The sequence below is a fragment of the Vicugna pacos genome, chromosome 8 (genome assembly GCF_048564905.1).
Source record: "Vicugna pacos chromosome 8, VicPac4, whole genome shotgun sequence".
Lineage (NCBI taxonomy): Eukaryota > Metazoa > Chordata > Mammalia > Artiodactyla > Camelidae > Vicugna > Vicugna pacos.
The window spans coordinates 64,977,993-64,999,537 of NC_132994.1; the positions used below are offsets into that span (position 1 = coordinate 64,977,993).

A 21,545-nucleotide genomic window follows, 5' to 3' on the forward strand; every position below is an offset into this window, starting at 1 on the left:
TTTTTTTTCTTTTTGGTAATTTTTCCCCCAGGGGCTGTAATTCGACTGCTCTCTTTGGCAACCCTCCAGAGACAAGTCCAAGTGCTTAATCTTTCTCTTTCTCTCCCCCTCCTCCTCCCCACCTTTCCCGCCCGGGGCGGAGGGGAGGAGGGACCGAAGATCCGCTGCTCGCGGCGGCCGGCGGAGCCCGCATCCCTGCGCCGGGAGGGGCGGGGCGGGGCGCGGCCGAGCGGGGAGCGCGGCCGAGCGGCGGGGCCGAGCCCGACGACGAGGAAGTCCGAGCCCGGGCGGCGGTGCAGGGCGCTCAGCGGGCGCCGGAGCCCGCGCAGCGCAGCCGCACCTTCCCCGGCCGACCTGCGAGCGCGGCCCGCGCCGGGAGCCGCCCCTCCCCGGGTAAGCGCCCGCTTTGCTGACACCAGGTCCTTTTCCAGGGATGGGACCGCTCGCGGGGAGCCCCGGGGAACGGGAAGGGGACCCGGAGACCCTCGGCCCGGCGCCCCGATCCGCAGGTGGAGGCGGGCGGAGCGGGGTACGGGGCCCTTGCCCCCGCGCGCTCCCTCCGGGGGGGGGGCCGGCGGTGTCGGGGGAGCGCCCCGCCGCCGGGGACCCGGGCCCGCCGCTGCTCGCCGCCGCCTGGAGGGGGCGACCCGCCGCCGCCGCCACCCGGCTCCAGGTTCCCGGCTCCCGAGTCCCCGAGTCCCGGGCGCTGCCGCCGTCCTCCCGCCGCTGCGGGAGCCACAGCGTTTGCTCCTCCGCGCAGGGGTTTCTGAGTGCGCTCACGAGTGTTACCAACCCACCCTCCACAACTCTTAACAGGACAGTCGGAAAGCGGCCCCCGAGCGCCCGCCGCGCTCGGTCAGCTCCCCAACGCCGGGCCCGGCGCCTGGCCCCCCAGGACGGGCGAGCCGCGGTGGGAGTCCGGAGGCCAGGGCGCGGTGGCGCGGTGGGCCTGGAGGGTCCTTGCCTTTGGAGAATAGCCTTGGTGTCCCAGCTCTGCATATGTGCCCTTGAGGGGGGTGGTGGAGGACCGAAAGCTGGTGGCCGTTGGGTCATGGGGGTAAATGAAACACCTGGTCCGTGGGGACCTGGCAGACTTTTCTAGCCTCGGAGGACATCCGGGGTCTGCAGTGATGCCAGCCGCCCGGCCACCTCTTTGTGTCCTCTAGTGAGAGTCCAGTTCCTAAACCAGAAGCCCGAGGAGGTTCTGACTGGGGAAAGGGGTTAAGCTGTTGCATTTCATTCTGTTCCTCGGAAACAATGAGGTCGATGACTTTTTTAAAAAAAACACTCTGGTGGAGTCTTGTTTGTAGACTTTTCATCAAGTATTTCATTAAGTTCTGGTCCTTAATGCTCCCTTTGTACCACCCTCAGGTGGCCACTGCTACTGCACATATTTTTGAAACAGTCCCGTGGAAGGCTGTTTGCAGCCGGCATCATGGAAGACAATATCCATCTCAGAGGGAGAGTTGCTTTGGGGGTTTTCCGACGACTGCATACAGAACTTCCTTGTATTTCGGATTTAAACCAGGAGACCAGAATGTTGACTCTAGGTCAGATTTGCCATGAAACAGAATTCCAGGCCTAGATAGATCATGTAATGCTATAAAAATAGTTATCAAGTGTTGAGATCAGCGTCTTTGGGCTTCTCAGTTTCTGTAGTTGGCATACTTTTAAAGAATTTATAGACTTTGGACTTTGATTAAATGCTATTAAAACATTTCCAAGCCCAACGCATCTAGGAATAAGAAAACTGCATTTTAACTTCGTCTTTGCCAGTTAAGACCTGAACAAGCTGTTCCACCTCTGGTGGCCTTGGCTTCCTCCCTCATGAAGTGGTTTAGATGAACCAGATAGTTTTAAAGCTTCAAGCTCACTCCTCACTGCCCCCTCCTCCCAGTAGTCTTTATTTGATCTACCATATTTAAGACTTGGCTATAAAAGTGATAGTTTGATATTATGGCCTTTACCACCTTTGAATCTGACTTTCCAGTTCCTCACTTTGCTTTTGGTCCTATTTGAAGCCGTGTGTCATAAGCCACTAACCCACCTGAAGGAACGTTTCCCCAGATTTCTCCCTCCTCACTGACTTCATCCTCAGTAGATCATCAGTAGCCGTCACTGTGTGACCTTCCTTCTCCCTGGCGTAGCTGCTCCCTGAAGCGTGCCGTGGAAGGGCAAAGCACAGTGAGAAACAGTCACCTGGCAGTCAGATCCATGCCTGAGTCCTGCTTTCCTCGATGGTTTTTCCTGCTCATCTCCATCCTCACCAAGGGCACCAGCTTCCATCAATGACTTTAATATGAATGATGTTCCCAAACACAAGCTTAAATATTTCCAAGGGAGACGCCATCGGTGCTTCGCAAAGGTTTAAACAAATCAATAGGAAGTGACAAGATAATTTTTCAAAAGCGAGAAGAACCAGTACTATTTTGTTCTCCCCCTTTGAGGGTATGATTTTTTTTAAGTGATTTAATTCAGATTGAATGGTTTGTAGTCTGACACATAAATGAGGAAGATGTTTGAGTGCAGCACTAAATCTTTTGAGCTCTTAGTAAACTAAAAGCAATTCCTGGATCTATATTCTGATTCTTGAAGGCTGCAATCCACTTTTTGCGAATTTCTCCCCCCTCCCCCCTTTCACTGCTAGTAGTTTAGTCTTCTAAACAGTTGCCATCTTTGAATCCTCCTTCAGGCAAGGATTTTTCCATGGAATAGTAAAACTAGAATGCATCTTGGAGGATCTAGTCCAGCCCCTACATCTTAAAGATTTGGGAAAGCACCAAATGGTGGTTAAGAATCAGTGCTCTGAAACTAGCTGACCTATGTATGGAGTTTGCCTCTGCAGCTTGATGGCACTGTGACCTTGACGCCTCTAAGGAAATTATTTAGACATAGATTATTTTATAATCGTGAAAAAGTAACAATCATAGTTGAGCGTTCTCTCCAGATGATCTCACCTTTGCTCATTTCTTCCTCTCTGAATTTAGGCAATAGTGACTCTTCTCCTGATCTGTGCTGAGCACTGGTGATTGTTAATGAAATAATCCGTAGTAAGTGTAGGGCACCTTGTGTGCTTCAGGGATGATTGTTGTTGATAAACCAGGTGCCAAGAGTGAGTGATTTTGCTGAGGACTACACAGCTCTCAACTGGCAGAGCTGTGCTTCAACTCCTGTCACTTCTCTTTCCCCTGAACTGCACTACCTAGAAGTGATGGCAGCATGGGGACATATTTTAAATTAAATGACATAGTTAAGAAAAAAAATTCCTTGCCTCTTTTGACTTAAAAAGAACATGGTTTCTAAAGGAAAATGTTCATGTATCCAAGCAGCGATGTGAATAGAAACATTTTCTAGACAAAGACCCTCAGCAACTTAAGACTTGTGTGTGGCAGGCATCTCAAATATTAACGTTTCATCACAGCCTCCATCAATCTTGCTTTATAAAATGAAGGGCTGACCCCACGCCGTTTGAGGATTCAGAGTCATGGGCATCTGTGCCAAGTAGAACTTACTGACTGCAGGGCCCGCTTTCAAGTAATTAAGAGATGACTGCATGCTCTGCATCATATTGCTTGTGCTGGTGAGAAGCAACAGATGCTTTAGCGAAGGTGACCGAACTATAGGCTGGTCATCGAAGCAGGGGGGGCCTGGGTTTGCTGTAGAATAACTGGGCCGCAGGTCACCCAGGTGCTGACGAACAGCTTCTCGTACACCCGAGGGATCCCCACCCCATTGGTGAGGAGTTGACTGTAGGTCTAGCACAATTTTCATGCTTGAGTCATGTTTGAGTATCTTTTGAATCTGAATACACGAGATTATCGAGAAATGATCCTCTGCTGAGATACAAGCCATGTGAAAATTCCCAAACCTAAACATCCCCTTTTGATAAATATTAATTATATTTGAGGGAAAGCAAAAGTGACCTGGAAGCATGGATCTGAAAAAATCCATAATCTCTTCTGCCTTTCCCCTTCCCGTATAAATCCCGGAGGAAGGACAACTTGTAGAGTGTTAATGTTAGGCTAAGTTTTAAAAAGATTCCAGCTGCACCCCCTTGGTGTAACTAAACTGATGTCTTTAATTAAGAAAGCTGTTTGGGTAAGCTTTAATGACCAGGGTGCTCAGAAACCACTTATCACCAGCACTAGGAAGGTGAAACCATTACAGCATTGGCCAAAAGCTAGCAAGCCCTTCAATGTGAGAAGAACATTTTTTAAAAAATATCAAAGACAAAGTTGAAATGGGTGTGAGTATAATCATTGGTAAAACTTTAGAATTCTCATAAAAGAAATCACTAAATCAGTAAATCATCATACCATTAAACTGGCTCCAATGTTTGAAGTGGTAAATAGATCTTACAGTTGTTCACTGTGTGTCTAGTTACATTAAATACTGACTTAAATGACCCAAGTTTGAACAAAGATGGAAGTGGGTGATGAGAATTTCTACACCAGGAGGTGGTAACCTTTTCCTGTAAAGAGCCAGATAGGAAATATTTTACGTTTTGTGGTCCTTGTGTATCTCTGTTGTGTATTCTTTGATTTGCAGAAGAGGGGATTGTTTGTTTACATAAATCCTTTAAAAAGGTAAAAACTAATCTTTGCTTGAAAAGAGGCTTTTCACTGGAAATCAAAATAAATGTCAGTAAACCAAAAAAGAAAAAAAAATGGCAGCCAGAGTTTGCCAACTCTGTTCTAAATGAAATATTCTCTCATCGATGGCCTTCGGTATTTTCGTGGAGCCTCAGAATGACAGATTTCATAAGCTCTGTCTAAGCTGACTCACTTTAAACAGACTTATAATCAAAGCTCCTGTGTTTCTCTTTCTTCCAGTCACTTTTCTTTCTTTTCTCTTTACACTGGGTTTAGAAAAGTCTCTGTTAGACGTGGCGATCAGTGGACATAGGAATGAACGGCAGTGCCAAATTTCAACACTCCTCCTGAGTGAGATGCTGAACAGGGAGAGAAGCTCAGTGGGGATGGAATAAAGTCCACATTGAAACAGGTCACTGATGAAGATCACTGATCATGTGCACTGAAGCTCAGATCCCCAGTGGGCACCCTCTGGCGGTGGCGCTTACCTTTCTTCTAGCACCTCCCCACGTCTCCCCCACGTCTCCCCCACGTCCCTGTCACTCAGGACAACTCTCGGAGCCCTAGGTGTGCTGTGCACTCTCTCACCAGTGACGGGCTCCTTCCATACGAAGTTTAAATACACATCTCTTCCATGGAGCTTCTCTTCATCTTACTGGGAAGAGACAGCGGCAGTTGCACGCTCATAGTAACACAGGACCTTATACATGAAGCAGGTAGAAGGACGAGAGAAATGTGGGGATCCCCAGTGGACAAATACTACCTTTCAAAGTTGGGGGAACAGTTTTATTCCTCTCTGTAGCTTCAGGGATCTTGTCTTACTCCTTTGGACCAGTCACTGAGTCCGAACTGTTTCCATGCTTTTTGTGTGATACGTAGTGCAGCACCTCTGTGTCTGGATTTGAAGTCAGGCTGAGCCGATGTCTGGTCCTGGCTTCTTAACCTGCTGTCCTATCTTTTTTTTTTTTTTGAATATGTAAATGTATTACTTAAAAAAAAATTTTAGTTTATTGAGTTATAATCGGTTTACAATGTTGTGTCATCTTTCCAGTGTAGAGCACAATTTTTCAGTTATACATGAACATACACATATTCATTGTTGAATTCTTTTTCACCATGAGCTACCACAAGATCTTGTATATATTTCCCTGTGCTATACAGTATAATTTTGTTGTGTGTGTCCCATCTTTAAAGTAGATAATGAGAATGACCTCTCAATTGCTAGGGATAAATGAGGTTTTCCTCTGTCAAGCATTTAGTTCAGGGTCTGACACACGGTGATTGCTCAATAAATGGAAATCTTTGTTCATTCCAGAGTAATTTACTGAGAACCTACTGTGCCTGAGTAGTGCCTGATGCAGTGAATCCAAGAGCCATGGTCTCCATAGTGATGTGATCAGTGAAGGGGAGAATCTGGGTGAGGGATGGGCCACCTTACATGGTGCTCTCGGAAGCCTGTCAGAGAAGGCAATCTTGGAACTGCAACTTTAATGGTAACAATGAGTCCCTACTTCATCTGATCTAAGATACTTTTGAAATGCACCCTTTTTAAATGTACCAGTAAGAAAGAAGAAATGCTGTCAATAAAATTGATACAATCTCTTATAAGATGCATCCATAAATTGTAGAAAATGTGCATCTTAGCACCAATGAAATACATTGATATTTGTGCTCAATAAATAACCATCGGATCAGTTCCTGTTACTCTGTGGCTGCATACAAGGTTCAGCTCTGAGTGCTTTCACTGTAACTGAGTTTGTCCCTTCTGTTTCTTAGGCCTGAAAGGTTGACTTGGAACTGGCAAAGAGTGAAATACGGTAAATTCAAGTATTGTGAGACATTTGTGATCTGAGGTGCTTTAAAAATCGTTTAAAACATTCACTTTGGTCATTTCAGTGAACAAAGTGGGTGACTCCTGTTGAAGTGAAGTTGGCCTCCACGTAACTTGGGTAGGAGCGAAGTTGAGCAGCCCTTGCAGCCGGTAATTCCTTTTGGCAGCTGTCTGCAGAGATGTGTGAATCTTTAATGCACAGAAATGCCTTCCTCAGGGCAGTGAAGGCATTAGCTGGAGCTTACTTCCTTCTGTTGCCCAGATTTCATTTAACACAAATACTCCTTCTCTCCTCTGTATCCCCAGGGGCTGATCATTCCTCTAACCCAGCAGGTCCTTTGTGATAATGAAATGGAGGAGGCTCCCTTTAGAGCCGCCCCCTCTTCCCTGCTCTGGGGAGTCTCTGGGTTTTCATAGTCCAAGCAGTGTTTTCTCTTGCCCCACCCTCCTCCCTGCATAGAGAGTGAAATACTGCTTAAGTCGTTGCTTTCTGACCACCCTCTAAACTCTGATTCCTCATCAAGATCTTCCTCTGAGCCCACTTTGGAGCTTTCTCCAGCTCTCCCCTCCCGTCCAAGATCTCTGTTTCTGGATGGATGACTCAATGGGAGCTTTGACAATACTTGGTTATTTCTAGCTGTAATAAATTGTGCTTTCATGCTGTTTTGATTTCAGTTTCAACGCACCACTCAAGGGCCTAGCACGCGTCAGCACGCCAGCCCTCCACACGTGGTGGCCTGCCTCTCCCCCTGCCACCTGGAGTCTGTTCCTTTGGGGCACTTTCAGCAACTCCCACCCTCTCCTGGCAGAGCTCCCTTCCTGCACCCCGCCTGCCTGGGGTGGGGGGTGGGGTCTGTCAGCGCAGGCCAAGGAGGAAGCAAAGTGCAGACCTTCCACCCCTTCCAGAGCCACATCCTTCCTCCCCCCACCTTCTCCTGTCACCGAAGCCCTCATACTGTAGGAGGTCTTTGGAACCCACACCAACTCCAGCTGAAATATGAGTCTTTGGAAACAAATAGATGCAAAGGAAAGACCATTTGTAGGCATTCCAGGGGTGCGTATTAACCACAGTCCAGCCTTAGGATGATTTAAGGCTGTCTCTGACCTGTGACTAGAAAGCTGGTTGGGTGTGTGTGTGTGTGTGAAGATGTGAGAGATGTGAACCGTGTGAGGAAGGGGTGAGGGCTGAGCCAAGGCCATCACAGAGTTCAGCTCTCCATGCCCGTGTGATTACAGACAGTCCTCAAACACTGACATCTGTGCTTCTCTGATGTGCTCAGAGAGAGGAAAAACTGTAATCTGGGGCATAAATATATGATCCCGTGTTTGTTCCCTTTAGCCACGTAGACCTGTCATTAGTTTAAGCATCTATGTTGTGCTAAAATATTATAGCTGCTTTAAAGGAGGATGTCGTAGCTGGTCTGAAACAGCTTACAGCTTAAATATTCAGTTGTCTCACGTGTTTTAGAATTTGAATCATCTAAACATATGAATTAGGAAGCACAAGAGTCAAAATCAGGAATATAGGGTTACTGAGTGGGGGGCAGAGGAGTCTATTCGAGGAGACATAGACTTCCAGAGGCGATTTTTTAAAAAGAAAAACCTTTCTTTACCTTGTGCTCCTCCCATCACAGGTCAGAGTTCTAGAGAACTACTTGCTAAGGACTAACGAGGGTGAGGCCGTAGGGTGATGAGATGTGCAGGGAGAGGACGGGAAGTGGGCGTGCGCATGTGCTGATCAGGATTGGCTGCGTCTAGCAAAGTGCTTTGGGAAATACTTGCAAGCTTTTGGAATATAGTTATGGAGCAAAATCTTGGTGGTCTTGGCTTTTGTCCACTTCTCTTCATTGTCTCTATAAGATAAATGCTTATTTTCCCCTCTCTCCTTTAACGGTTGTTCAGATTAAACTCTAAGGAACGCCATTTCATCACAACATTTAATGATCTCTGATCTTGAAGCTAAAATGGCAAGAAAAGTAATGTGAAAATAATGTGTCTGAGGCATGGGGAAACCCTGTGGTCCACGGGGGTCCCTGTCACAGTGAAGCATTGACTCAAGCAAGTTAGAATCCAAAAGGTGTCATTGTTAAGCATTTTTTGTTTGTTTCCTTTTTGTAAAAAGAAATTATCCTGATAGGAAAGCAAATACTGTGAAGTTCTCAAAATTGAGTGGTTATGAGCTAGAATAGCCATGCTCTTCAAAATCCAGACTACCTCTGGGGAGCAAAAAGAGATTTGTTTTGCTGTATGATCTATGGTATCAAGATGCAATACCATCTCATCTAATACTGTAGTTTGAGAAATTCCCAAGTAGGAGGTTAACAGGTGTTTGTTTTTAATCTTCTTATATAAATGAAGAAGAGAGCGCATTTCTGTACTAGCCAAGGAGATAACAGCTAGCAATAACTGTTGTAAAAATCTCCTTGGCTTTGGATGACTAACATGAGCAAAAAACATACTTTGCAAATGTTCAGAAATGAAATACCATCCTCTTGAAGGAGAAAATTCTTATTTGATACTTTAATATGCAAAATAGAGCAATCAAACCTAATGCTGTCTTCTTTTTCTCACTTACTTACTACAATACTAGTCCAAACACCGTTTCTGTGACATTAATTATGGGGGAAATGGTGTGCGTGGGAAGAGTTAAGTTTGTTTTTTTAAGGTCTGAATATTCAGAGTTGAAGTGTGGGAGCAGTCTGGAGTCAGGCAGTCTACATATGTCATTTGAAGGTTTTTTGGACATGCCTGCTAACTTGATGGTAAAACCATATAATAAAGGTGTTATGAGGTATAAATGCATAACGTGTATATATAATACCCAGAACATAATAAGCCCTTGATAAATAATGGCTCTTTTATAATATTTACTGGGTGTCACACTTAAGTTTTATTCCCTGCTACTAGACGTCTGGAACAATAAACAACACGAAAATAACTGAGAAAAAACATCTCAGTGGTGGATGAACAGACTTTCTCCGGAGGCAAAAGTAAGAGAGAAGAGGAACTCAGTTGCTTGACTTACTGCAGGAGAGATGGAGTGTACATCACAGTTGGGAATTCAGATTAGCATCAGCTTATTCAACAAATATAATTTCCTAAATGCTGAGGACACAGTGATGAACAAATCAGGCCAAATCTGGAGTGAAGGGAAAAGACCACTGCTTTAAAAGAAAGAGGGAAATGGAGTGGAGGTGGGGGCACGCTATTTGCCTGGGTGGTCAGAAAGGCCTATCTGAACTGGTTACACTGAGCCAAAGTTTAAATAATTAAAAGTGACCTTGAGAAGATATGAGGGAAGAACATTGTAGGCAGAAGAGGAAAAAAAAAGTGTGGAGGCCCTAAGAGAGAAATAAGCTCTGTCAGTTCTAGGAAAAGAAAAGCAGGCTGTGTGTGTGAACAAGGAGGGCAGAAGTAAGTAGGAGATACAGTTGGAGAGGTAGGCAGCCTGGATCTCTTATGTCTTTGTAATACCAGAAGTCTTTACCATGGCTTAAAAGTGTGATGCAAAGCCACCAGAGGGTTTGAGTCAGGGGAGTGACAGAATCTGATTGATTATCATTCAGTTGGGACCTATCGCAGTGGTACAGAGAGGACGCTGGCAGAGGTGAGCAGCACGTGACTATGAGCGATGCTCTCCGTGAAGCCCTGACCAACAAGCTCAGCTCCCCACATACCCTCCTTTTCCAGCTCCTCAGCATCCCATTCCCTCCTCCCCAGCACTTATGGTGTGATATTTCTGATGACTGTTTCATTGTCTGCCTTCCCTCCCTAGACTGCTGGCTCCTTGAAGGCAAGTGTTTGAACAAGGTAATTTCTCCTTCTACTAGTTGAAATGAGCTTTAAGAAATCTGGGCCCAAATCTGGTTCCAAAAGTTAGTTGAAGAAAGGAAATTGTGAGTGGGTAGCTAAACATTTGGAGAGGACAAGGAAGAAGGAAGAGGAGGAGGAGGAAGGAAAAGAGAAAAAAGAGAAGGAAAAGAAAGAAGAGGAAAGAGCAGGAATCACACTGGAGGAATCCGGAGGAGCTGTGAGCAAACACATCATAAAGGCTTCTTCAGAAATGTGTCTTTGTTCAAATGATCCTCTGTAGGAGGAGTCCAGTATCCATCGGTTTAAAAGCTGCACCGGTCTGCAGTAAGTGCTGTGCTGTGCAAGTATGTATGCCCGTCGCCTGCCTTGCACTGGCTTATAGCGCACTTGGAAACTCAATGGTGTTTATTCTGGCATAGAACCAACTGTCAGAGAAACTGTAGTGGTCAGAAGTCTTTCTGATGCTCCAAGCCAGTTGAGTGACTGCTGTGCACTTTTAGACCGGATATCGGCCCTGTTCCAACCCTATAAACATGCCTTCTTACGCACAGGGAGGGCACCCTAGTCCTTTCAGGAGGTTGTGAGTCTCCCAGGGCATAGAGATTGTGCCCTGTTCTTCCTTGTATTCCAGGTGGAGAGCATGGCCACTAGCACACCGTTGACCTTTAATCAGCTGTTTGTCTTGAAGTCTGATCCAGGTCTCTATTTTTACTGCGAAGTGGAAGTGAAAAGTCTGATGTTCAATGCAAGCGTGTGGGTTTGGGAGGAAAACCTTAATTCTAGCTTGCCAACTTAGAGCTTAGAAATGTGAAAACAGATTTGAGAAGCCTATGTTTGTTATCCTCATATTCAGAATTTAGCGCTCTTACTGAAAAAGAAAAGAATATAGCTAAACCACATTGTTTAGTGTTATTTTTAAGTGGTGCGATAATTGCTCTATTATTTGTAAATTGAGTTTATCAAGACAGATTTTCAAAAGATGTTAAAAGGGAATGGATTCCAATAGCCTAGTGTTACTTACTATGCCTGTTAGAAAATAATCAAATGAAATTTCTCTTAAAATATTCTGACTTAAATTTTCTGGCTCAAATAGTGAGGCCCTGTTGCATTTCAAAATAAATCAAGAGAACAACTGCGCAGCCGGCCCTTCTGAGCCTCCCACTCTCATTCCCATGCCTTCTGGGATTTATCTATTGGCTTTTGCACAATTGATTCAAAGTCATCCACCCAGAACTGGGCTCATAATCTCTATTTCCAGACCTACCTCTAACTTCCTGGAGTTGTTTTTTTTCCCCTCCTTTTCCAATTCTTAGTTAATAGCTCCACACTTCACTGGTCAGGACAAGTCATTGTCCTCCCTTTTCCTGCCTTGTCCAGTCAGTTAGTGACAACTTCCTAAACAGTTCTCAGTCCATATTCACTTATTCATGCCTCCTTCCCATCCTTTTAGATGCTTCTCTCTTTCCTGAACCATTAGAATAGTTGCTGAGCCAGCATGGATTGATGGCTCTCGAATGCAGATCTGACCAGTGAATGCATTGTCATAGCAGCCTCTTCTAATGGCTTAACCCAAAGGAAAGGCTGACGACAGAACTTCAGGTGGGGATGGGGAGGGCAAATCTCAGTGGTAGAGTGCATGCTTAGCATGCACGAGGTCCTGGGTTCAATCCCCAGTACCTCCAAACAAATAAATTAACAACTTTAAAAAAATAACTTCAGGTAGAGATAAAAGTCCCAGGTAGAGAAGCTTTGGTGTTTCTCTGGTCATATTCCCCCATAATCCATAGGCAAACTCTGTGGCTCTTCCTCCAAAACATCCAGAATCCTACGACTTCTGACAGTCTTCAGAACTCCTACTTGGTCCAGTCCACTTACTCTCTGTTCCTGGATTAGTGCCCTGTGCCCCCGGCTATCTCTTTCCTACAGCAGCCAAAGGGATCCTCTTCACAGGGTGGCTAATTCAGACTCCTTTAAAGGTTCCCCATGTCACTCGGAGCCAAAAGCAAATCCATGGAACCTCCTCTGAGAGCCTCCCCAGTGTGGCCCCCCCGCCCCGCTCTCTCGCTGTGGTCTCATCTCCTGCTCCTCCCCAAGTGCTCGCTCTGCCCTAGCTTGCTGGCCTCTCTCCTGGTCCCATATATGCCCAACAAGCTCCAGCCTCAGATCAGTTTCCGTGAACTCCACCTGGAACATTCTTCTCTAGGTGTCAAAGCTTTACTGTCTCACTTCTTTCAGTCCCCTGCTCAGGTGTCCCCGTATCAAAGAAGGCTTCCTGCTCATGCTCCATAAAATAGGAACCCCTGCACCTTGGGGCCATCACCTACTTAACTTTCTTCATTTTTATGCATAGCGTCTATCAACACCTTATGAGTATATTTGTTTCTTGTCTTTTCTTCATGAAAAGCGAGGCCTTGTGCTGTTCACATTGCATTTCCAATGCTTTAGACAGTGCCCAACACAGAGAGAAGCTTATGCATTTTTCAGATAAATCAGTATCGCCTCGGAAATCGCCATCTCTTGCCTCTAAATAAGGTAAGTTCTGGGTGTCTGATACCGTTACGCCGTTTTCTAGAATGAGATCAGCACCTAAGGTGGGGGTGGGTGGGAGTCAAAGTGGCGGAGAGCCTGCCCTATGACCCCACCTTCTTCCAGCCTCCATCCCTGCCCCCATCCTCTGGCTTCGGATGAAGCTTCCTTCAGGGTCCACCTGGGCCTCTTGCCTGCAGTGTCTGCTACAAGCACCATCCTACCCGGAAGACCTTACTCTTGGCTGTTCCCCCTTTTCTGCCTTATTCCTCCCCAGCACCCACAGCACCACTGAGAAAACATCAAGTCACTGCTTGTCAGCTCTTGTAGCCTTCCTTTATCCACGTGCTTCTTATCCATCACGAAAGGCGGTGTCGGGTGACAGTTAAATGTTCAGACTCTGGTGCAGGGCTACCTGGTTTCAAACCTGGTTCCCCCACTAAGATTTTTCATGACTTTGGACAGACTTTTAGCCTCCCTAAGCTTAGGGGCAGCATCTCACAGATGAGGGAAACAGTACCAGCTTCTGGGGTTATGATGAGGGACAAACCCAATCATTCCTTCATATATTTGCAAAACCTAGTTCTAACATAGAGAAAAAGCTAGGTAAATTGTTCGCCATTGTTTTCATTAACATTTCTTTAAAACTGGTGTCTCTCAGAAAACTCAAATTGCTCTCTTCTTTGTCAAAAAACCCAGTGTCTTTTAATTACCATTTTATTTAGCTTCACGTGTATTAATGCCTTATCCTGATGCAGGTTATCAGCTCATCCATGTCTTATTAATTTATGCACACAGAATAAATATTGCCTGTGTATAGAAATATTATAATTATCCACTCTCCTCCCAGCATTTCCCACCTCCCTTCCCTACTTTATTTTTTTCCATAGCCCATATATCTGCCTGATTGACACACCATGAATTACTATTTATCATTTAAGCTCCATGGGGAGAGGAATTCATCTTCTAAGTAAGGAAATTTCCAAATAAACACAAGTAGAGAAAATAGTATAATGAGCCCCCACGTACCTTTCTTCCAGATTCAATAACTACAAACATTGCGCCAATCTTGTTTCACCTGTTTCCCCGTGAACGCGCCTCCCCTACTTTGAAGTCGTAAAAGCAAATCCCAGATATCATGTTATTTCACCCAGAAATATTTCAGTATGAATTTCCAACTGATAAGAACACACTTTTCTGTATAACCACTGCGCAATTAATACGCCTAATCAAAATCACAGTAGTTCCTTACTGTCAACTCTTACTCTGTCCAAAGTCAGATTTCCATTAGAAACAGGAATTTTTTGGCCTGTTTTGCTCATGGCCACATCCCACATACATAAGAGGCACTGCCATATGTAAACGAATGAGTGGCTAAGTTCTGTTCTCAAATTTTATTTTTGGAAGACAACTCCATAAAAATATGATAAGTGGTGATCGTGATCTTGGGCTGGTAAAAGAACGCCCACTTGACTCGTAAGGTAGCTGAGGCATATGTCTAATGTTTACGGGTGCTATAGAACTAACACCAGTATCTTTCCATGAGCAAACACCTTCGAAGTTCTAACATGGGACAGGCTGTCTTTGAACCTGCCTCTCTAGCCTCAGAGGACTCTGATGCTCCACTGCTCCTTCCTTCGGGAACAGGGAATGACGTTAGCAGGACTCAGGCTTTTAGAGTTGAACGGGCTGCCTTCTGAACATGAACTGTACTACCTACGAGCGATCTCTTCTTTCAGAGAATGGGATTAACTATAACAACTGCAGAGGGTCATAAGGAACACGTCCGAGCGGTGGATACCCTGTCTGACGGAGCTTGGTCTTCAGCAGCTGTTTAATGGACAACTGTGATCTCTCCCTTGTCACCAAGCCACCGTTGGTGGCAGTCGCCCAAGCCCAAGGGCCCCCAATGTTGACTGGAGGCAAGGGACTGGCAGGCAGAGCCAGCTCCCAGCAGTGCTGCCTCCCCCGGCCTCCCTGCCCCTCCAGCCAGACTCTCTCTCTTTCTGTCCAGACCAGCCCTTCAGTTTTTCTCACTTTGGTCCTGGTCCACTGTGGAATGGGAAAGCCGTGTTGTCGTTTCACTTCTGGGCAGTACCGCTGCCCTCTTGAGGGTCAATTTGAAGAGCTTTAACATCTAATGAGACTAAAAACATCCTTATAGCTCAGTCTTCTCTTTTGAGTAAAGAGTTTCTCTCTAGTTTCTCACCAGAGAGAAACAGTTACATACAAATCAGGCTTTGTGCTGTCCTGTTATCACCTCTCCTAAATTAGAACTCTATTTCTACAAACCCCAGAATGAAAGACAGGGGTATATTTTAGACTCCTATCTAAGGAAAATTATTGTCAGGTACATTGGGGTCCCTAATAAATTCTGAGGTCACAACTGGTCTTGTCAAGAACACACTGGTAAGTCACTCCTCATCCTAGGTTTAGATACAAGGTTAGTCTTCCTCTCCATCATTCATCTAACACATGCCAGGGCCGTCTCTTCTCCATTTCATGATTTGAAGTAGCTGCCGTCAAGTTCCAGACCACACCTTGCTCTGAGGCAGATTAACCTGGAATTTGAGGTGAATAAAGCTTTAGATAACCTATAACCTCTCAGCAAAGCTCAGTCCCTCTCCACAGCACAGAGGGTTTCAAAGTGTTGGCTCCAGCTCTGATAGCTTTGCACTCCAAAGAACACACACCAAGGAGCCCTTTTCTTTGTGACATGGCTGTGCCCTCCCCTCCAGCCAACCCCAGAGTCCAAAGCAAAGTTCTGTTTGCTCTCACGTGTCCTCCTTCACGCCTCTGAACACAGCCATCTGCTTTGTTTCCCTTTCTCCTCCATGGCAGCCCCTTCTTGTTTCTAAATCTCCCCAATGGAAATCTTGTAATATGCATACACTGAAATTCTCACGACAGGAAAAATAATACAGATGTAAATTCACAGAGGCGAGAATTGTTTGTGAGAAGAAACAGACCGAAGAGGGATGACAGGGAGTGAAGTCTGCTGCAAGGAAAAGGGGGGAAATGCTAAATATGGACCAAGGAGACCGGAAGGGGCGGGGCATCTGGGGAGCAGGTGTGTGGAGAATGAAGGGCAGTGTGAGCGCAGGGGTGATGGATATGAAGCTTTACCTCTGGTTCCCACTTGCCTCCTGACTTGCAGTTTCCTGTTGTATCAAGGAGTAGCAGTCCCTGGACTGATGGATATGGTGGTCGTGGTGGTGGAGGAAATGATGGCTAACACGGAGCACTGACTAGTTCAGGCATTATTCCAGTGGCTCTGCATGTATTTACTAATTTCAAGCTCACAGGTACTTTGAATACATGCAATCATACCCATTTCATAGATGAGGAAACTGAGGTGTCAAAATGGTTAGAAAACTTGTCCAAAAACACTCAGCTAATCAATGGCAGTGCCAGGATCAGTGCCCAACAGACTGACTTCAGATCTCATGCTCATAGTACACTTGGTGTCTGAGTTAGGATTGGATTCAGCTGCAAGTGGAGGGAGAGGGGGACACAGGACTCACAGGCCTGAGTAGGTTCAAGGCTAGTAGGCAGCTCTCTGTTCATTGGGGCCCAAGCTCCTTCTATGTTATTGCTCTGAGAGATGCCATCTTCTTCATGGGCGGCCACATGCAGGTGGCCCTCCTTACCCCCAGGTACCGCATCTGCGGATTCAACCAACTGTGGATCAACATCTGTGTTGCATCTGCAGATGAGAAGCCTGCAGATCCCAAACCCGCGGATAAGGAGGGCTCACTATATTTAACGTACTGCACCGTTTTATACAAGGGACTTGCGCATCCCGGGATTTTGATATCTAGCGGACTTCCTGGAACCAACCCTTGAGGATACCAAGGGATGACTACACCTAGTTAAAATTGAGGGTTGAATTATTGTAGAAGAAGAGAGTGGCTATTTGGGGTACGACTCTCTTGATAAGAGAAAGGAAGGTGACATTGCAAAGTGTGGTATTCCAAAGGGAAGGAGCGCCAGTGGCCAGCGTCTCTGAACATACTGTTCGAGTGCCTTGCAATGGTAGCAATGAGTCATGGTAGCTACTAAAGTATTTGATTGACTATTGGAGTGTCTTCTCTAAAGACAAAAAGCCATAATGTTTAACATCTGGCGGGATGCCCCACTTAATTACACATAGATATTAGATGCTAGTGTTTGATTAACAACTGGGCATTTACAAAACAAACATTTCTTCCTGACAAGGGCTGTTTACTAATGGGGTGAGAAGCAGTCTCTTCTGGAGAGGAAACTTCTAAAGATGCTAATCATCATGGGACATCAGTCATTCATGATGACAGTAGGAAATAGCTGAAAACTGACACGGTCTACTTGCCTCCTTCAGCTGAATGTCTTGTAAGAACTTGCTTTTCTGTCAAAGAGGTGTACTTTTCTATCAAAGAGGTGTACTGATCAGATACTCGCTTGAAGGACTCCACATTTGAACAGAATTGATTAACCAAAGAAATGATTGAGGTTGCGATATTCTCAATCTATTATGACAGACAAAAATAATTGGTAAATGCAAATTTCTAGCATTAGGGCCTAAATTGAGGGAGGGATGATTTAAACATTAGTGAGAGGATTAGAAAAAAAAATCAAGAAATTGGATAACAAAGATTTTGGCCAAGATGAAGAAACTGAAGAAGTGTAATGGAGTTAAACTGTGTATCTTTCAAAAATTTAGATTCTGTGAATTTGCCTCTATTGCATGTTCCCAGAGAATTACAGGAAATCCTTTCTAACAGGGTATCCTGAGTCGGAGGGTTTGTTAAGTTAAAAAAACACTCATCTGGTGGTATGCTTCTGGTGAAGATTATAGAATCCATTATGCTTCACTGAGTTTGAAGAACTACAATCACTTTAATCACACTTGTTTTCACGGTGGCCCAGAGAAGAATTAAGAGACTTCCTTTTTAAAAAGTTTTTGCTGAGACAGCATTTTTATTCTCCAGTTGAGTCAACGGAATTGTCTTCTGTTGGAATTCCAAAATCAAACTTGATGTCCTAGTGAAATTCGAAAGGAAATTGATGAGAAGTAATTAACCAGTTAATTACTAGTATAGCAAAATAAATGTGTGCTTTAAAAGTGTTTAAACTACTCAGATGGCTGGGGACCTGCAGAAGAAGGCTATTGGTTAATGTAAAGCCTTGGAAGTACAGGACTCTAAATCTTCCTGCAACGTTTCCCGTAGAACTCAGTAAGGTGTGGGTCTAACTTAAAGGTGTTTATCTCTTTTTGAGCTGCCCAAGAAAATTAAGAGCAGTGATGCTGATGGTGAATAAAGCTGCCAGCTGGTGTGAGGCTGAGTAGCAGAGCTCTCACCAGGGCTTATAAATGCAAAGGATTTCCTTCCATTCTCTGAGGACCTTTGACAGACAAATGATTGCAGCTTACTGATGGGCATATCAGCAGGCATTGTTGTGTGGAGGGCCTGGGGTGTGGGAACAGGTCTTAAGGGGTGAGGAAATACCTCGAAACACAGCAGCGACAGAAAGGGAATATGGGGTGGGCTGGTAAATGTTTAACAACCTACAGGGATGGGGGTGGGGAGCTGTGTGTGTGTGTGTACACCCACACACAGGAGACACACATGTACACATGTACATATACGTTTATGATAAATTACACAAAAGTTATAGCACACACTTTGCACATAATAAAAATTGGTTCTCATTGAATGCTTTTCTTGATGTTTTCTGAGCTGCTTCTATTCATAATCAACCTATTAGTAAGTGAATTTAATCTTAACATGCAGATTGTTGGATATTTTCTTTCACATTAATATGAAGAAAGGGAAACAAGGAAGATGTGTATCAGAGCTTCACTTTCATTGGTGCCATGAGACTCCTCTGTTGAATTGAATGCTGGATGAATGTTTCCTCGTTTTTTGGTGCTATTTATACAATGTAACAGCTACAGATATAAACCCTCATGTTTTAAACTGTATTATTAATGTCTTGCCCATTGCTTTCTTAGACATGAAGAGGACAAGTCAGGCCCAGATATGCAGCGTTTGCCAACTCCCATGGTGTAAATTTCAAGCTAATGACATGATGTTGTGAAATGCAGAGTTGGGGAGAAATGTGTGCTATCATGACATTAACAGCTATTAATATGGTATTTCTACCATATAGATAAAATAAATGTCAACAACCTCAAGAGCGGAGGTAACAGTAAAATACAGGAAAATAGTAAGGGATGAGTTTTGAGCATTTATACCTTTGTTTCTAATGCAGTTTATTTAATTTTAAGACTACATTATTTACATGTTAACAATGGTTTTGTTTAACAACCAGCTCGCCAAAGTCCTGAAATTTAACAGTTGGCTCATGTGAGATGCGAAGGAAAAGAATTTTGAGTAGGGGAGTGTCAGCCCTCACAGCATAGAAAAGCATCGGAATGTAACTAAGAACGTCATCTGGGAACTTTTTGACCTGATGAAACACGTTTTTGAAAAGCAGTGGTGGTTTTCCTCCAAATATGGGCCAAATGCATTTAGGTAGCTGAATACAGGTGGTCTCCAAGTTACCAGGAACAATTAAAATCCCAATGGTGGCGCAGCCCCTTCTCAGCCATTGCTGCAGGTCTCTAGCTGGTTACTCCAGAATTTTACTCACTTGGGACTGAGGGGAGTAGCAGCAAAGGGAGAGAAGTTTGTGAAAAACAAAGGAGGAAACTGTTTCGACTTGCTTTGGGAACAGATCCTAGACCTTTCAACTCAAGTGATGACTTTACTCAAAATTCTACCTATTGAGAGATCGATGTTGGTTAAGACATGGTGGAGGAGGTTGGTGTAAAGGTCATCTCTGCTCTGTGCTCAGGGTTCTTCTGCAGATCCAGCACTCCCACCTGCCCTCTGCCCCGGAAACGCTGTCCTGTTCTTTCCCATTCTCCCTCTTCTGCCCTTGTAGAATGCTTTCCAGCTTTCTCCTTCTTGGCATTTGCTCAGATCCCTCACCCAGCTCAGCAAACAGATGACCCTCAGAATTCATACACCCTTAGAGTGTATGGAAGATGGTAAAAATAGACCCATTTTTCTGACACATTTCTATTTGAATTAATTCAGTGTTAATTAATTCAGCTCTACTCTTATTACCCACCAAGGCCCTTCGTACTAAGTGAGCAGATGACCAAGTGGAAAGGAAGGCAGTTCTGAAGCAGGGAGCCTGTGGGGACCCAAGGGTGGCTTTCACTGGGCAGGTGAAGAAGATAAAACGAGGGCCTCTAGAAGCTTTCTTTCATCAGAGGTGAAGGAAGAGAAGTCCTTTTATTTCCTCCCTCCCCCTTCACTCTGTGCACAGCTCCAGAGACCCAGGGCCCGGAAGAATGTACTCAGCTTCTCCCCGGAGCAAAGCGTCAAGGCCAGATCTGGGTTCCAGCTGACAGAACTCGGAGAAGACGGCCCGTTTGCTACTTGGGACTGCCTATAGTTTGGGGCATAAACTGGCCTCTTTTCCCCAAAAGATGTGTTTTGAGTTAAGCAGACTGTTCTAGCAGCTCTAACACGTTCGTGCTACTTCACCTTCTGTCTAAACACCATGTTTATCTGATGACAATCACACAGCCGTTATCCTCTTTATATTTTGACTGGGTTTATTTTTATCTTTTGTCTTTTTTTGTGTTTACTTTTGTGGTTTATCTTATTGTATATGTTTTTATAATTTTTATCGAGGTTTTAATCCAAGAAGGGATTGTAGGGCACAAGAAGGGAAGGAAAAACACTGATTCCAGCTAGGCCCTTAGGAGTAGTTATAAACCTGTACCCCTCAAAGTTCTTGCCCAGCCATGGACAGGAAGCCCCAGACGCTGGGCAGCCTGCCTGCGTTCTCACTGCAGGAAGACGCCCTGACTCAGTGCCCACCCCCGCCACCCCGCCCACCCCGCCCCAGCTCTGCCCGTTCCCGGCCACACCCAGGCCAGACCTGGCAGGTCCTGATCCCGTGGGAGATTGCTGCAGCCTCCCAGCCTGTCCTTTGTCCCCCCAGACCCCTTCAGTATTTGTGCAAGCGGGGAAGGGCTCTGTGTAAACACTGTCACTCCCTCTCTGACCATCGGGCACTCCACACCCTCGTCATCTGAGTGGAGGCGAACAGAGCCAATTGTATGTTCTGTTTTGCTTACCTTTTAAATTGCCAGATCTTTTTGACTGGCTTAACTTTTTTTTTAAGTTGTCTAGACTTCTGCCATAATGAGTGTATGTGTGTGTGTTCATTCTGTAAACATCTGTGAGCCTGCTCTGTGCCAGGTATCCTTCGTGCAGGTACTTAGGGTACAAGGGTGAACAGAACTGCCGATCTGCCCTCGTGAAGTCTGCATTCTCTGCAAGCGACTGTGCAAACAAGTAAACATCATACGTTACCAGGAATGACCAGTGCAACAAAGACGAGCCAGGGTAACAGGACAGAGAAGGAACTTGGATTGGGGAGGGAAGATACTTTTTCTTGCTCAGATACATCTCATATGTGGATGTTAACAGCGGCAGCCAGAAAAAGTAAATAGGGCTGTGCCATTTAGCCTTACCTCTGTAAGGAAAGGAAAAACGTCTGGCTTCTCTTTCTTGGATCAGATCTCCAAGGTTCCTGACTTCAGTGCTGTGCCTCAGTTTCCTGATGTTAAGATGCATTTAATCATAGTAATGTGCTTCTGAAGTTGTTGCAAAGAGTAATTGCGTTAGTGCTTGTAATGGACTTAGAACAATGCCTGGCAAACAGTAAGTCCTCAAATGTTAGCTATGACTCTGTGCAATAATGATATACGGTGAGATCCA

The 21,545-nt window shown here is 45.1% G+C and overlaps 1 protein-coding gene across 1 annotated transcript in view; it reads left to right on the forward strand.

Moving 5' to 3' along the window:
* The first annotated feature begins 235 nt into the window (after positions 1 to 235).
* The window catches only part of PLEKHG1 (pleckstrin homology and RhoGEF domain containing G1), a 211,015-nt gene continuing 189,705 nt past the window's right edge, over positions 236 to 21,545 (forward strand). The window contains exon 1 of the mRNA XM_072966035.1: positions 236 to 393. The gene's annotated coding sequence lies outside the window, so the exon portion shown is untranslated. The remainder of the gene's footprint in view (positions 394 to 21,545) is intronic.